This window comes from Callorhinus ursinus, unplaced genomic scaffold (genome assembly GCF_003265705.2).
Source record: "Callorhinus ursinus isolate GAN/ISIS: 27379988/994484 unplaced genomic scaffold, GSC_fseal_2.0 scaffold12, whole genome shotgun sequence".
NCBI classification, from domain to species: domain Eukaryota; kingdom Metazoa; phylum Chordata; class Mammalia; order Carnivora; family Otariidae; genus Callorhinus; species Callorhinus ursinus.
In genome coordinates this window covers 44,389,568-44,407,621 of record NW_027397074.1, presented here as the reverse complement: position 1 = coordinate 44,407,621, position 18,054 = coordinate 44,389,568, and positions in this window count along the sequence as shown.

The window sequence follows — 18,054 nt, the reverse complement described above, 5'->3', positions numbered from 1 at the left end:
AAAGTGTGTTGGGGAACGTCACACTGAGGATGAGCCCAGTCCAATGTTCTAGGTAAATGATGGGCCACCAGAGCGAGCAGCCCACTGGCTTCATTCGCAGCCAAAGGCGCCCCGCTGGACAGTGCTGCAGTCTTCCTGCAGGGCTGCCCGCGCCGGGTGAATTTCTCCATAGTGGCGCCAGAGGGCGCCCGAGCTGAGGGAAACGCCGCGGGACTCCAGGAGGAGCCAAGCAGGTGGTAGGACGGGGACGAGCCCTTCCCAGGGACGCTTGCCACCCTTGTGTGCACGAGCAGACGGGAGCAAAGAGCTAGCAGATTCGCTTTCCTTCATAAGGAGTGGGACGGGGCGTTTGCTGGAGAAGGAGAGGGCGGCCCCAGGACAAGCGAGGAGAGACGGGGCTATCTCTTGCCTCACTTGTCAAACAGTGGGCCCCTACCTCCTACTTCTGAAACCCATAGGCAGCTTGTCTCTCCCAGCTTGTGCTGGGAGTGTAGGAAGGTCCGCTGTCCTGGGAGGAAGGCACCTGGCGTCCGCTCCTACTCCCGAGATCGTCCATGGGTGCGCACAGACCCGGCCAGGACGCCCTGCATCCCAGCTGCTGCAGTTTGCAGGCAGATAGACCTGCACCCATCTCCCACTCAGACGCCCCTCTCATCAGCAGCCCCACGCCCTAAAAATCAGGGCAGATTAATATTATTTCTAATCTTGGGATTAAAAAACGGTTGTTGCCCCTGACTAATATCATCCATCTCTCCTTTTCTCTTCCCTCCTTAAAAATGCAGTCTTAATGAAATGCTTTTAAAGGCAATATAGATTTTGAGGGAAAGAAAAATCACTAGAGGACTTCCACCAAGGTTTAATGCAATGACCTTATTAAAAATAATAATGGGCATGGCTTTTTGCAATTCTCAAAGGTGGGTGGTTACCAAGGACAAATAGAGTAGATCAGACAGTTAGAAATTATAAAGAATGGGAGCTGCACTCGTAATTTGCACTCAAAGCACTCATAATTCGCACAACAGGGACATTGAAACACTCAGACTGAGCAATAAACACATTTCTCGCTCAAATATAACAGAGGTCAGGGAGGGAAGCCGTGTTCTTCTTTTCTTGTCTGACGTAGGCACCTCATGGCCTCAGCTTATGTGTGGTTTTGGAAAACTCTGGCAGGAATGAGTGTCTGGGAGACTTCTCAGTTGTCAAGAAGTTCCTACTTTTCCTAAAGAAACTCAACCTAGGTTCGTTAAGCCATGTCACAGAGCAAAGAGAATTCAATATTTTTTTTTAAGACTGCAACTAATCCTGAAACTTAAATGTGGGGGAAAGAATCTCACATATGAAAGGCCTGTGAAATTTTTAGAGGAAATGTGCAAAAATGTTGTTTAAATATCCTCAGCTGAAGAAAAATTGAGATTCACCCACCCTTCCCCTCCCCGCCCCAAATCCATGATTTTTAGCCATCTATTCCCAGGCCTGACCTCATGGACTTCAATTGAATGAAATAACATCTTTTTTGGAAAGTATTTCTGTATCGGTGAAAGTAAGAAGATTCTTTGAAAGATGTTGCTAATGTATGTTTGAGTAAGGCAAACCCTTTTATTTATGCTTTTTTTCATTGAAATCATAGGCTCACATTAAGAATTTTCTCGCCCTTTATAAGCATCAGCAGAGTGCCATAACTTCCTTTATTTGCAATCAATATATCCCATGGTTAACAAAGAACTTTTTAAAGAAAAAGTGTGCCCTAATGAATTCAGTGCTTCTTTATATGCATTTTTATATGCACTAAATATATAAGCATAGTGTGTACCTGGTAAAGTTGGCTTCTGCTGACGGAGTAACCCAGGTAAATCAACATAGAGTCCATAGCACATTATAGGGTACATTTTATTGGGTTTTACCTTCAGGTAAAAACTTCTATTAAGAATGTACAAGTGCTTGCATACCTAACCTGCCTTGTTTTACACAGTGCTGTATACATAATCTCTTTAAAAAATTTTTTAATCAAAGCATGCTATATTGAATACATTTAATTGGAATCCAGTGGTTAAAAAATATAAAAATTTACAGCTGTAGCAAAGTTTTGATTAGTGCTTTCCATTAGCGAGTGTTGTTGAGTAAACCCTCTAACAGTCTATTTGCATTCAGACAAGAACTGACTTAGCAAGACAGGTGATGCTTTCAACTGTACAAATATATTATTTCCCATAAATATTCCTAATGAAAGAGGTGGTCTGTTTCAGAGGAAGTTACTGCAATGAAGACTTTTAAATGACCAAAAAAAAAAAAAAAATTGTTCCCAACCTTGATAAGTACGGGCGGGGAGGCTCGAAGGTTGAGTTATTAGGTGTGGAAAGGCAGAGTCTCAAAAATTTCTCCCACGTACATTTTAAAGTAAACTGCCCTACAGCGTGGCAGAAAGCGTCTTTCATTGCCATTCTCTTGCGTCAGAATCGAACCCTCTCTTCCTCCATCCAAAAAAGCGAACTCGGATACAAAGAAAGGGTGTTTTACTCTAATGAAACGTTTCAGGAAGATGAGAATTTACGCTGGAATTTCTTCACTTGACTATGCTAAAAATGTTTTAAAATAAATACAAAAAAGAAAGAAAAGAGAAAAATATTAAGACTTTTAGACAAAATTAAAAAATAAAAAATTTTCAATTCTCAGGAGTTTGATTAATTTTTATCCAATGCGTAGCTATCAATTTGGACTTTATTAATGAGAAAAGTAAAACTGAGATTCAGGTTTGAAAGGGAATTTTTTGTTCCCCTTTTCCCATTTATGATTCTCCAAGTCAAGAAGGGCTCTGTTTCTCTTCAGTTGTATGTTTAAATCTGGAATCAAGATGGGAGCACATTAAACCACTGGCTATTTCTTAAGTAACAAGTCAGTGTTCTGTGTTTCATAGATGACAGACCTCTGACTTCACACAATGAAGCAAGGAAAAGCCCCATGTACCAGAGCCAGAGGTCTGAATCCAGACTTTTCTAGCACATAGTTTCAGCCTATTCTTAGAGTTAAGTGAAGCGAATGTCTTCATTTGTATTACTATTGTTATATTTGGGCAAATTCCTAGCTACTGTAATGCTTTGTGTCTGGCGTATGTGTGTGTGCGAGTGTGTGTGTGTGTGTGTGTGTGTGTGTGTGTGTGTGTGTGTGATGGGAATGGGGGGCACAAGAAGACAGAGCAGCAGGGGGGGAAAGGAGAGGAAGAATCAGGGATGCAGAGAGCCTTTGCTTTGGGACATTACATGTCTTCCTTTTCCACTCGTATTCACGCTGAATTCAAAGAAGAATAATATTATTTAGAGAAACAAGTTTCCCCTTCTTTCTTTCTTTCTCAAAATCGGTCAGTTATAGGAGACTATCTATTCTGTTTCACTACAGTTCAAATGTGATGTTTCTATCTGCTGTTATTCTTTGTGCGTGATACACACACAGCTCTTTCCTTTTGAACATCGTCACTGTTGGCTGACAATGAAATCGGGAATCACATCTTATTCTTTGTTGCATCCCAATGTTCTTTCTTTGCAAAGCTGGTACCTCTCTATAATGAATGTAATTTAATGACAGCAGCAAACAATACTAATCACAATGCTGTGCATGAAAAGGATGTTATACCATAAGAATACTTTGCGGGAAAATGGTATTTCGTGTTGGAGTTGTTTGATTTGATTATGGTGAAGAGAAAATGTTAATGTATTCAAATCAAATAGTAAGCAGTCAAAAGCAAAATATGTATAAGGATCTCAATTTTCAGATGAAATGTCCTGAATTTGATCACTACTCATTTAACATTCTGGCAGTTTAAATTTTATTAATTAAATCCCAAATTATGTAACTTGTTAATCTTGTAGGTTAATCCAGGAAAAAATTGAGTGCAAAGCCTGAATAGAATGCAGTCGTATTACTTTTTCGTATAAAGAACACTTCTCAGTGTTAGTTCCAAGTGGGTTTAACTGAATGACTATGGATAGCTTCCATTTGTAAGAAATAGTCTTATTTGCATATAAGGAAGGCACTATTATGTGCATTATTATAATATAATATAATGTAATATAATATAATATAATATAATATAATATAAAAAAAACCTTTAGTTAAGCACCTCTGCTGTGTCTGGCCCTGCGCAACGTGGGCTGACACAAGGAATAAGAAGGATGCAGTTGGTCCCCTAGAAGTCACAGTCCAGTGGCTTGTTTAGAAAAATCAACCAGGTCTTCATGTAATCCCGTTTACTTGTTGCTTTAATAAGTCTTTCTTAATAAGTAACTCTCAAAAGATAACTTCCCCTCAGCGACAAAAGACTTGTTACAAGTTCTGAACTTGTGGGGTTTGAATTAATAAAACCTTTCTAAAACCTTTCCAAAAATTGTTTAGGTTGAGAATTCTAAAACAGCCTGCATATGTGCTCTATTCACTCTTTCATGCCAGCTTTATGTCTTGAACGTGTCTTTATCACTTTTACCAATTGTTTTGCACTGTCTTCCCCTTTGCAAGTATCTCTGAGGACAGACAGTTTTATAGCTGGCCCAGGATCTTCAGCATTGAACGACAGCATGAGCTAACACAGTTTAAAATCGTGCTAACAATTCATGTTTTAGGGGAAAATATTTTAATTGAAAATACCATTTTAAAACAAAGTAATAGATATTCTGTATTAAAATAAAGTCATACCATAAAGAAAAGTCTAAAGAAGAAAATAAAAATCCACTCTAATTCTGCCTAACACTCAGGAACAAGAAGTTACCATTTTGGCATATATACTATTTTAACATGTTTGTTCAGATATTTTTTTATGATTATATATGCATATTTTATTTTACTTTTAAAGATTTTATTTATTTATTTGAGAGAGAGAGAGCATGAGCAGGGGGAACGGCAGAGGGAAAGGAAGAAGCAGACCAGCCCCCTCCCCCCCACTCCAAGCAGGGAGCCCGATGCGAGGCTCGATCCCAGGACATTGGGATCATGACCTGAGCCGAAGGCAGGTGCTCAACCCACTGACACCCAGTCGCCCCTGTTTTATTTTATTTTTAAGATTTTATTTATTTATTTGAGAGAGAGAGAGAGAGAGAGGAAGCACAAGTTGGGGGGGGAGGAGCAGAAGGAAGGGAGAGAGAGAGAAGCAGACTCCCTGCTGAGCAAGGAGCCCAATGTGGGGTTCCATCCCAGGACCTTGGGATCATGACCTGAGCTGAAGGCAGATGCTTAACTGAATGAGCCACCCAGGTGCCCTTAATATGCACCTTTTAAAAACCAAAATATGCATTTATACTATATAATCTAACCTACTTTTTCACTTAACAATATATCATGAAGCATCTTCTGATATGGATAAATACAGAAGCCATCACTATTCTAAATGCCCTTTAGAGCATTACACCATATTAACAAAATTAATTCAATTCACTTTCTGTCATTAACCATTTATGTTATTTTCAGGGTTTGTTAGATGGTTGGTTGGTTGGTGTGAAATACAATTTAAAAACAGCAACTTTATGTTTTGTCTCTCCTCAGAAAGAACCAGTTTTTAAAACTCCGTGCAGACAATCAAGAGGCCATTTGTGGTCACATCATTATTCTGCTTTTCTAGATTGTTCCAAGGATCTTCTCCCTAGGATGTATACCTGTAAAGTGAATTTGGTTTCTTTAACTAATGTTTGGAGTGTCAGGAAGAGAAATTATGGAACACATAGGTTCTGCTTGCATTCCCTATGAGTCTGGGAATAAGATGTTTTGCCTGTATAGAAAGCAATAGCATTCAGCATGCTTCTGCCAAATCGGAAAATACTGTCAATTTAAGATTTCGTCAAAACCTTATATTTGCTATGAAAAAAATCTATTTCTAAAATCAATTACCTTGTTACATAGGCAGCAAGGACCAAGTTTAAGAAAAGTTAAGGAAAAACCTACTCTCTATTGAGAAATGGTACCTACTTAATACAATGGACTTTTTAAAAGGATGAATGTTTTTTAGATGTCCAAATCACAAAATTATTGCTTAAGAAATCAGGAAAGCAAAAAGAAAAGTAAATGACTAGACATTTCACTAACTGCCTTTTTTCTTTATTTCATCCCACAGGACCTTGAAGGAATAACAGAACTGCTTTCCTCAGCTCTACCCTTTCTGCTCATTTCTTGTCATCTAAGTTGTGATTTTTTGGTGGTGGTCTCCAGTTTTATTCACATATGGCTTCTAGATCAAGAGCCTGACATTATCTAGAAATCTATAAAGTAAAAAGCATCCAAGACCCACTCACTGGGGATTGTGCGCTAAGGACGATACAAAAAAAGATGGGGGCTGAGTGGGAACCTCTAATCAGAGCTCTGTATTCGTTGTATATGGAAGGTTCTCGAATGAACAGGAGTGCTTCTGAGTGTCCCCGAGTGAACATAGATTCAACTGCTGCTGTAGAATTTTCTTATTTCTTTGTCATCTCCATTTATAGACTGAATTAAAACCCTCGGTCCTAAATGAAAATCTGGCCTTCTGGCAGGGCAGGGGACGGGGGTGTGGGGGAAGAGGCAGGATTCTCTGCCTTGCTGCTTTCTATCTCCATCATCTCCTGCCAGAAGACCGCTTGGTATGTAAAGCCACATTTGGCTTACTGTCGTGAACATTATGACTACCGCCCAGGGTTGCCTGAGTAACATCTTCCTCCATCATATTTTGATAGATCCCCACTGTTTTTCTAACACCAATGAGGAAGGGTGAGCCTCTTAGGGGAAGTTACTGTTTCTTTCCTGAGATGCTCAGTAAGGACGATTAATGTGGGCCAGGGTGGGGCTAGGACCCGGCTGAAACCTTGGCGAGAGCCAGTGGGTGGACCCCACCTAAAAGCTGACAGAACACGAGGTCTTGGTCCAAGACGTTCCACAGATGTAACCCATTGCCTTCCAGTTCCAGCTGATCTGGCTTAGGGGATGAACTGGCATCTTTCCCTTAGGAATTTCCATTCCTGAAATTTCACTCAAGAGATATGCTGCTTGTGATAACAGTGTGTCAAAGAAGACAGCCTTTTACACCCAGTCCTTGGGTGACCTCAGCTTCAGGAGACATACCTACCCAGCCATCTTTGTAGAGAAGAGGTTCCTGGAAGGGCGAGATCCCTTTCTTGTCTGTGGCGACCACTCCGTGGTCGCCACAGAGCTCGGTGACTGGGGTGGGGAGCCTGGCCACATGGCTTCAGGGGTGGGGGGGCCGTGGGGAGGAGCTAATGCTGGGGGCCAAGGCTGTTGTTGCACTTATTTATTATTTCACTGAACTGCTGAGTGACAAGGGCTCTTTGCGTTCTAGCAGGCTGGCATCCGTGGAACATATTTTTAACATGAATCGCTAAAGAAATAACAAAAATATGAAATGGCTAATTAAAGAGCCATTTCACAAAGGTCCTGCCTGATGACAAGTTTTTTTGATCAGTCTAACCGTTTGCTAATTTCCAAATGGAATGAAATCAGAGTCCATGAATCCAGGACTCAAAGCTGAGGCTGGGGATGAATGGGAGCAGGGAGAGGAGCAATAAGGCGGAACTCTTGATTAGACCTTACTGCATTCATAATGTTTGAGTGAGTTCATTGTATTTTGGAAAGTTCTGGGTGGCACCTCAGTTTTTGGTGGGAGGTGTGGACCCATAGTCACATAGCGAGTGATTCTAACCTATTCTGGTATTTCTAAGACTAAAATATTCCCTGCTTCATGTAAAACTCAACGCCCTTAGCAGATTTGTTTCTCCTCTTTCATATTAACCACGCAGAAAAACTCTAGTGACTCTTTCCTGCAGTGCAGTGAAATGTTACATTGTTCTCTAGGAGATTTTAAAAGCCTTCAAAGCAGGTAATCATATTCTGAGGTCCCATGAGTGATGGCCACCTAAATCTCTATTAATTTTTGTGTGAGTATACCCTTTGGAGTTTATAGCAAAGATGAAAAATGGACAAATAGTGTTTTCTCCATTGTTCGGCAGGCTAATACTTAAACAGCTCCTTACTTAGAGGTTGGTTTCCTTACGTAGGGAAGGCAACACCCTGGGAACTTCCATAGCTTCCACAAAAGATCTTTTAAGCATTAGGAAGGAATATTATGAATTGCCGTATTGTCTGCCCTTGACCTACATAAAGGGAGAAGATCAGTCCCGGCCCTGGAATGGAAGTATGGAAGCATGACACAGAAGGACTTAGGTTTCTCTTTTATCTCCATACTTACAGACCAACACAATGACATCTTAAGTCATCTTAGGATTCTATTTCCCTTGGCATCATGTACCACTGTAGGACCTCTGTGTTTTGGTAAGTGCACTGCGTAAAAAGATTATCCCCAAATTTAGCAGCTTAAACCAACCATTTTATTCACAATTTTGTGGGTCAGGCATGCAGGAAGGGATCAACTGGGCAGTTCATCTCTGATCCACATGAAGTCAGCTGGGGCTGCTGGGGCTGGAGATGCTTTCCAAGGTGACTTCATTCATGTATCCGGTACCTTCCTGCTTCTTAGCATCTCCCCTCCTCTCCCTCCTCTCCCTCTCCTTCCTCCCCCTCCTCCTTTTCTCTCTGTCTCTCTCCCCACCAATGTGACATCTCTTCCCCTAAGGCCTCTCCATGTGGCTTGGCCCTTCCCCAGCGTGGTGGCCTCAGGGTAGGCACACTTCGTACATGGAGGCTGGCTTCCAAGAGGCGAGAAGTGAAAGCAGCCAGGCCAGGGAAGGCCTGTGCCTCCAATGAGCTCACGGCTACCTCCACAGAATTCGACTGGTGGCGCACCCACACTTAAGGGCTGAAGACACAGAGTCCTGCTCTTCGTGGGAGATGGCCAAGGTCACACTGCAGAAGGGTATGTGGGATACTATTTTTGTTTCTAGAAACTATCGTCTGTCACGGTAAGAAACAAAAGCCGACAGCCCTGCTTAAGAAAGTTTTGTTGTAAAGACGTCACCTATGAAGTTTTCATTTTCTACTCTGATATCCAGAGCTACAGTTCTGTGTTAAATTTTACTTCCTTGGAATCTGTGTCCGTTGGGAATCTCCATTCAGGTCACCTCCTCTGTGAAGCCCACCGGGCAACCTTCCATGCCTTAGCACTGGGCTCACCTCTGTTATATCACCTGCCAGCCTGCCTGTCCATTCTCACTGATGAGCTGTGAATTGAGGCACAAGTTGTGTCTTATTTCTCACCATAATTTCTAACTGAATCTTAGCTCACTTGAGTTCTATTGATTGACTTAATAAGTGAATCCATGTCACGCTGATTCCAGGAGCTTGGCCCGTTAGGTTCATTCATGTTGGTTCAGGTGAGAGAGTATAGATTGGAAATGAAATGATGGTCTGCCTAATGGGAGTGTTTTATTCTGTTGGAGCGGCATGGGGGACCTGTGTTTTCAGATGCAGAGGTGGGGATGCTGAAGCTAGAAGAGTAGGGACCACCAGCTCTAGCTTCTTTCTCCATCATCCTAATACTACAGTGGCTCCTGGTGACAGCCTATTCAGGAAAATGGCTGCAGTCAGGATGGACCCAAGTGGGTTCCTTCTATTATTCAGACCACTGGCATGTTTGGCTCCCCCAAACCTTTTTTGAGTTGATCTAGACTAAACATTTTCTGCTTCTGAAACCTCTAGGGGATTTAAATGTAATGATATAGATGTGTGTGTGTGTGTGTGTGTGTGTGTGTATCTATCTATCTATTGAGAGAGAGCATGAAACAGAGACAGAAAGAGAAGCTGCGTAAAATATGACTTTGATAATATTAATAATAAACATTACAGCACTGTTGCAGGAAAATTAATAGAACTACTCTAACACTTCTTAAATCTAGGTCATATTATGGAACATTTTATTTATAAAAATTTTTCCAAATACATTTTACCAATGAGAGAAAAACCTAAGGATAATGCCAGGAAGACTTTCCTACTTGGAATTGGGGGTGAACCAAATCCACATCTTTTCAACTGATAATACCACTGACAAGAGAGAAGTAGATGAGAGGTGAATCGCAGCTAACTGGCCTATTTATTTCCAGAAAATAGGATTGATTGATTGATTGATTGATTGATTTTAAGATTTTATTTATTTATTTGACAGAGAGAGACACAGTGAGAGAGGGAACACAAGCAGGGGGAGTGGGAGAGGGAGAAGCAGGCTTCCCGCTGAGCAGGGAGCCCGATGTGGGGCTCGATCCCAGGACCCTGGGATCATGACCTGAGCCGAAGGCAGACGCTTAAAGACTGAGCCACCCAGGCACCCCCCCCCCCCAGAAGATAGGATTTAAACATTCTCTTCAACAGTTCTTACCAATCAAAGGATTAGAGCCACTCTGGCTGCCAAGTACAACCTCTCAGGAGGAAATGACCTGGAAGAGAAATAATTTTCTCCACCTCAAAATTGGAATAGGGAAAATATGGAAACAAATATTTTTGGTCTTATATTTAGTAATTTTAAAATTCCATCCTCAGCTTTCCAGTGCCTTTTTCCCCCACTTTAGACTGAATGATATTTTTTTAAAAAATTTTTATTTATTTGAGAGAGAGAGATAGAGAGAGAGAGAGCTTGAGCAGGGGGAGGGGCGGAGGGAGTAGAGGACTCCCTGCTGAGCAGAACTCGATCCCAGGACCCTGAGATCATGACCCCAGCCAAAGGCAGATGCTTAACTGACTGAGCCACCCAGGCGCCCCTAGACTGAATGATATTTTTTGCTCTGAGAATTTTAATGTAATTTTTTGGTGTCTAATCACATTTCTTTATCACCTTTGAGACTTGCCCACTATTTAGAATGAATCATTTATTTGCTAGATTAAGAAAAATGTAGACAAAGTTTGTGCTTGCTGGTTGGGAAACAAATTGGAATGCCCAGATGCCAAGGGTGCATTGGCAATCCGCTCTGAGCCGGGTGCCCAGCAGCTGGCACCTGTGGTCACTAGTGGATCTAATCCAATAGGAGACTCAGGAAGCTCCTTTCAACGTCAGCTTATCTGAAGGCTTATCTGGCAAAGACTGTTAACTTCAGGGCCACCCACTGGGTGTGAATCAGTAAATGTCAGATTTGGGAGAAAGCAGCCCCACCTAATCAAAGGGATGGTGGCACGGTTAGGGTTGAATGCAAACCAGGGAGCCCAGTTTAACTGCCTAAAGGAGCCCATCTATGTGGGAAGGCTGGCTCTCCCAAGGTGATGTAGGTACAGTCATCAAGGAAAGGGCCCGAGCTGTGCTGTGCGCTCTCAACCATGTGTGCTTTACAGGGAGCTTGCCTGTTACATGTTCATCACCTGACACTTTGACAAATTGTCTGAAGAAGTTATATGACAAAAGTGAAGGCCATAGGCTGTGCATAGTTAGACAAAATATTCTTGCACGTGGGCCTCAGAATCCTTAGGTAGGATTTTCATTTTGAGCTGGGGCCAATTGTGTGTGTGTGTGTGTGTGTGTGAGAGAGAGAGAGAGAGAGAGAAAAATATGTATATCTCCAACATTATAGAAATTAATGGCATATATCGAAAAACATTTCTGAGCTCTGTCTCAGTGCCATGCTGATGCTAAGCTGTAAGGGACGACAGAAATGAGTGAGGTACAACACCAGTCCCACAGACACCATGATCCGGTGGGAGAGCGACCAACACGTGGAAACAGTGATATGAAGCACACTGTGAAACGTGTTACAATAGGATATGATAAAGCACTATGAAACTAGAGTAGATGGGTAGATGCATTTTAGTTGGCAATATCTTGGAAAGGCTTTCTGGAAGAATGGGCAGTGGGCCCAGGCTTGGAGGATGAGTGAGTTTAGCAGGCTTCCTTGGGGCAGAGGGGTCAGTGGAAGGATTCCTGGCAGAGGGGACTATATGAACAGTCTTCCGGGGAGAAGGTGCAGGCCTTGTGTGGGTAGCAGCATCACTGGGATGGTGTGGGGGCTGAGGGTGAGGGTGGGGAAGAGGAGATGGAGGATGCAGAGAGATGGAAGGAAAGGTAGTTCAGAGTGACACTGTGCAACCATCTCTGCAGGCCCCAGGTTACTAACTCTGGCCTCTGCCGGGCACATGATGAAGTCGTTGAAGGTATAGAAGCTGGGGCAGGCATGCGTGAGTGTATGCGCATGCGTGTGCTTGAGGGGAGGACGGGCAGGGAGGGAGGACACGGGGGAGTTCCGTGCTTTGAAAAGGAGCTGGGTTGGCAGTGTGGACGGTGCAAGGAATGAATGGAAACAGGGGAGACCGGTGAGCAGGATATTGTAGTAACTCAGCTCAGAGATAATGAGTTTCTATGAAAAAGAAGTGGGCATGGTAAAGAGGAAGCAGATTCAAGTTTTATTATGAAGGCAAAATTGCCAGGGCATGCTAATTAGAGCTGGGGGTGAAGGCACAGAAAAAAGGTACAGAGGCTCCCCGGCCCCAAGCGGGCCTGAGATGGAGAATGAGAAGGAACAAGTGTGCATATTGATGCAGCCCTTTATTAATACACGTGGCAAATTGTTATTGAGGGGCGCAGGCACTGAGCTGGGGACTGGGATACGATCATTGATGAAGACAGATACATGCGGCTCAAATGGCACTGGGAACTGGGGTCAGAAAATCGTGAGACTTGATTGGGTTCTACATTATGCAGACTTGGGAGTTGTCCTTCTGGAAGGGATTGGTGAATCTAGGTGGCTGAATGCCTCATCTGGAGGAAGTTCATTTGTGGGAAGAAGATCTCATAAAATTATCAGATCCCCCAGTCCTCAAAGCTTCCTTTAGCCTAAGAGTTCTTTTGCTGAGAAAAAGAACTCTAAGAAAGAAAGAATAATTGTTTCAGGGCTTCTCCCCAGTCAGGAGAAACACAAGAGTAAGCACCTGCATTATATAAATTGCTATATATTATATACACACACACACACACACATATATAGTATTTTACAAAAAATATATAAATAAATAATATATTTATTTTTATTTACATATATAAAATTGCCTTGAATTCAAGATCACCTGTTCTTTGCCTTTTCCTATGATTTTAATGCTATAGGATATTTAATCTTTCTTAAGTGAAGTCCCCTAGATTCAGTGACTCTTGAACCTAGTTAAAGTAATCAGAGACAATTAAAGAATCACTTTTCAAGGAGTGTGGAGGGTGCTTGGGCTCTGAGCTTGCCAGGGTCCACACCTTGGGAGGCTCTCCTTACATATCAGCCGCTGTAGCCATGGCTGGATTGTTTGCCCAGTTCTTGGAGATTGGCCTGATTGGGTTCACTAATGATTGGATTTTTCTTGGTATTTGCTTACATAACACTATCAGGACACATGTCTTAAATATTTTATCAGGTTTAAAGGGTAGTTTCCATAACATGGCATTGTATGGCCTGCAGAACAGACTTAGGGAGGCAGAGGGTCTTGGCCTGCACTAAGTGACGTAACTGTAATACACATTCTGATATTAAAAATTTGATTAAGTTGATAACAAGACTGTAGGTATTAAGGCATTGGCTTTCCCTGTATCCGTAAAGACAGCTATTAAAGCCTAGTGCACTTTACTTAAGTGCATCTCCCTTAGCTAGTATAATCGACTCCTGAACATAAAAATCACACGGTCCTGACCTGTGTCTATGCAGCTCCCTGGTTCTGGAGAACCAGGCATGGGCTAATTGCATGATTTGGCTGTTTGCATACCAAAATGGAGTTCAAATGCTTCTTAGGATAAGTGAACACTTGGAAGCCGAGTGGAAATTTATCCATTAACTGAAAAGCTGAATGCACTATAGGAGGAAGAAGAGCTGCTCGATTTGATTATTAAGTGTTTTGTAATCTGAAACTCTTAAGTTAACAAGAGTAAAATGAAATGACCCAGGAGGAGAATGTTTTTTTAAATCTTGAAAGGAGAGAAGCAACACCACCAGAGAAATTGCCAGGATCCTTTTAGGTCTTCTCTAGACTGCTAGCTGATTTAAAAACAGTGTCTGCTTTGAAAACATTTTCATATAAATGAAAATTTCAATGTTTCCGACCAACTATAATTATCCTAGGACACGGTATTTCTACCTGACTCTTTAAACAATGGGATCCTCAAGTTTTGCCTTTGACTAACTAGCTCTGAGTCTCATGATCCTAGTTGGAAATACCGGCCATGGGTATGTTTTAGATTTTTCTATGGAAACTCCTTGGCTCTCTTGACCTAAACTGTCTTCTTGATGGGTCAGTCTGTTCTTAAATTAAATCAGTAATTTTTTACACTTGAGTGGGTGTCAGGGTCACCAGAGGGCTTAGGACACAGATCGCTTGGCCTTCCCCACCCCAGAGTGTCTAGTTTAAAAAGTCTAAGATGGGGCGCCTGGGTGGCTCAGATGGTTAAGCGTCTGCCTTCGGCTCAGGTCATGATCCCGGGGTCCTGGGATCGAGTCCCGCATCGGGCTCCCTGCTCTGTGGTGAGCCTGCTTCTCCCTCTGCTTCTCTCTCTCTCTCTCTCTCTCTCTGACTCTCATGAATAAATAAATAAAAAACATTAAAAAAAATAAAAAAATAAAATAAAATAAAAAGTCTAAGCTGGGGCCTGAGATGTTTGCATTTCTTACAGGTTTCCAGGTGCTGCTGCTGGTCCCAAGATCACACTTTTGAGAAGCACTGAATCTGGCAATTGCTAAGCTCCCGTAACAGTGGCAGAAAATCCAATCAGCTTTAATGGAAGCGCTTCTCTCATGATAATGGATCAACTCAAAATAATAAAACCTCTTCTAATGTTCTATTCTTTAGAAAACTGATTTCTACTAGAAAGGAGACTTTTCACAAGTGCATTTATGTAGGGTAGTGGTAGAGTATTTGCAACAACATAGGGAAGCCTTGAGGACATTATGGGAAGTGAGATGAGTGAGAGGGAAGAAGACAAATGTTGTATGATATGACTTCTGTGTGGAATCCAAACAAGCCAAGCTCCTAAAAACAGAGTAGAATGGTGGTTCCCAGCGGTTGGGTGGTGGGGGCATAGGAAAGACGTTGTTTAAGGGTACAAGCATGCGATTAGTGGATCTCTTAAGTCCTGGAGATCTAATGCACAGTATAGTGAATATAGACAATGATCTTGACTGTAATCCTTAAACTTGCTAAGAGACCAGATCTTAAAAGAAATGATAATTATGTGACCCGACAGGGGTGCTACCATGGCAATCATAATACGTAAATGTGTCAAATCCACATTAAATTTAGATGATGTTATAAGTCAAATATATCTCAATTAAAAATAAACAGAAGAAAAAATGGTATGGTGATATAACCTTAAATGTTGACTTCTGTTTCCAAGAAAAGGGCTAATTGACTGTTGAAATTTCTTTTTTTTCCCAAAGATTTATTTATTTATTTTAGAGAGAGAGACAGGGAGGGGCAGAGGGAGAGAATGAGTCTTACGCAGACTCTGCACTGTGTGCAGAATCCAATGCAGGGCTCGATCTCATGACCCTGAGACCAGGATCTGAGCCAAAACCAGGAGTCAAGACGCTTAGCCAACTGCGCCACTCAGGCACCTCTGACTGTTGAAATTTCTATTTGTGAGTTTTATTTATCAGCAGAATGAATTTGCTGCTTTACAAATTTAAAATAGGCATTCAGGTTGGGTGATACCTCCTGTTGATGTAGAGGGAAGGCCAAAGTTAGAACCAAGCAGTGTTATTGGGATGAAAGGAAGTTCTGAGGCAAGTGTCAGGGTGGGGAGTAGAAAAGGAGCAGAGCAAAGCTGAATTAGAAATTAGCAGTGGAGGCTGTGTGCCTATGAGTGAACGAAACCTGCACCTGCACTAGTGAATGTATGGGCTCCCCTTAGCCCCATTGGTTCCTTTCCTATTACTTTCTTTTACGACCAAGGTCTCCACACGGAGGCTGCCTGATGGACAAAATCTACCTCCAAGAGCACTTTTCAAACTTTAACCACTCATCAATGACCTGGGTTTCTTATTAAAATGTAGATTCTGCACCAAAAACTAATGATGTAATATATGGTGATTAACATAACAATAAAAAAATAAAAAAAAAAACAAAATGTAGATTCTGGTTCATTAGGTCTGGGGTGGGGCCTGAGATTCTGCATCCCTAGTCAGCTCCCAGGTGATGCTAGCGTGGCCGTTCCGTGTTCACCAGAGCTGGCCTCGCGGGCATGCACCAGTGCCGTCCTGCAGGGCAAAGCCTTAAAGCATCACCTGGCTGTCTTCTGATCTTACAGCCAGGCCAGCGATGCTGGGGTTGGCTTGCCTAACCACTGCCACATTCTAAGCCGGCGGAGTTCTGTTTCTCTCCTTGTCTGAGTGATCCTGGTAGGCCAAGGTCAGAGCTGGAGACTGTTTAGCAAACGCTCTCTCTCCTCTGTTATTTTTCAAATCTCTAAGACAGGCATCATTTTCCTCGCACTAAATCGTTAGTTTGACTTCATTTTTCAGATGAATCTTATTAACTGGTTTCTGGGTTGTGGAGTCACCTGTGGGTTTTGGACATTCCCCTTGATTCTGGGTTACAAATATGAAAGAGGACAAAGTAAGTGGTGGTCCCCATGACTGTCCCGGAATCACCAGCGGCTTCTAGCCTGGGGAAGGGCAGGCCAGCTCTCTTCATTTGCCTAAGTGCAGTCCTTTTCAATGCCTGATGTCTATCCAACCCCAGTGAGCTGCTGGTCCGGATAGTTCAATACATTTTTATTGAGCGCCTTATGTATCTAGGCTCCGATGAGGATGCCAGTCTACGTTCTCAGGTTGGTGATAACCCAGGAGAAAAACTTGGATGGAAGGGGAATTTGTTTGGGTGAAGCCTGAAAGAGTGTTCTATTGATCGGTGAAGGAGCAAGTAAAGATGCATTGCTGGTGTAATGGCAATGGGGTGGCAGGAATCGGGGTTATCGGGTAAACTGTCTTCCTTCTGATCCCTTCAGAATCACCCCCGCCCCTGTCCCTCAGGGCTTCAGCATCCATGTCAGGCAAAAATAGATCTGGCTGCTTTCATGGGATTTGCAACTTTCACCAACTTTTCCTCCAGTCACAATATTCAGTGATGATGTTTTGCAGCTAGCACGGGCCAAGTTCAAGTCTCTTAGTCTGAAGGCTTTTCCTCACTTTTGGAAAACAAGTATTTCCTAAGCACTGTGCTGGCCTTCATGGAGTGTCTCATAAACACCTCCCGAGATATAAATTGTTGTCCTGAATTTACAGATGCAGGAACTGAGGCCTTGTGAGGTTAATTTGTCAAGTTAAACAGCCAGTGAGAGAACCAGCATCCAGGCCTAGAAATGCTGACTTTAAGTCCATTGTACTGGCTCCTGGGATTTGTGCACTTAAAAAAAAAGTTCCTTGAAGCTTTGTTCATTTGCAATTTTTATTTTCATTGTCCCTGATGAATGTGCTCTATACTTTAGTATTCAGAAGAGCTTTAAAATTGTTTTAAAAATAAATAAAACTAAGTGACTTTGGGGGATTGGCTTTGGAAACTCTCTAGCTTGAATCTAAATATTTTAATCTCTTATTAGTTAATGCTATGATGATTTAGTCAAGAAGTGGCTCAGGCACAGTTAAGGATTGTCACGCCATCATTGATGTTTAATGCGCAGTGTTTGGATCTAGAGACTATTATTGTAGTAACTGGACCTCCTGGTCCAAAGTGCCTGGGATTTGAGAGGCAGGCGGTTTAGCCAGGCCCACAAATTAGGCCACCTAACTGGGACAATGTTGGAAGGTTTTCATTTGAATGAACCAAAAAAATCAGTGTATAATAAGTTTTAATTTACCTTTGGTTTCTAGTTAAACGTCACCTTCTCTCCCTTTCCTGTTTCATTTTAAAAGAAAATTTCCTTATTTTGTTATTCTTAGGGGCTCAGTTTGGAGGACAAAAATATATTCAGTTCCTAGGAAAACTGACATAAGAAACCAATAAGGCCAAAAGGACAAACAAAACAAGATGAAACAAAACACTGGCCTGGAAATCAGGAGTTCTGGTGTCCAGTTTCCGCTGTGTGACCTTGAATGAGTGGTCTAACTACCTCTGGCCTCTGATTCTTTACTACGGAGTGAGAAAGTTAACCTAGCTGCTCTGTGAAGGTTTCTTCTAGTTCTAAGTCCTATTTTGCTA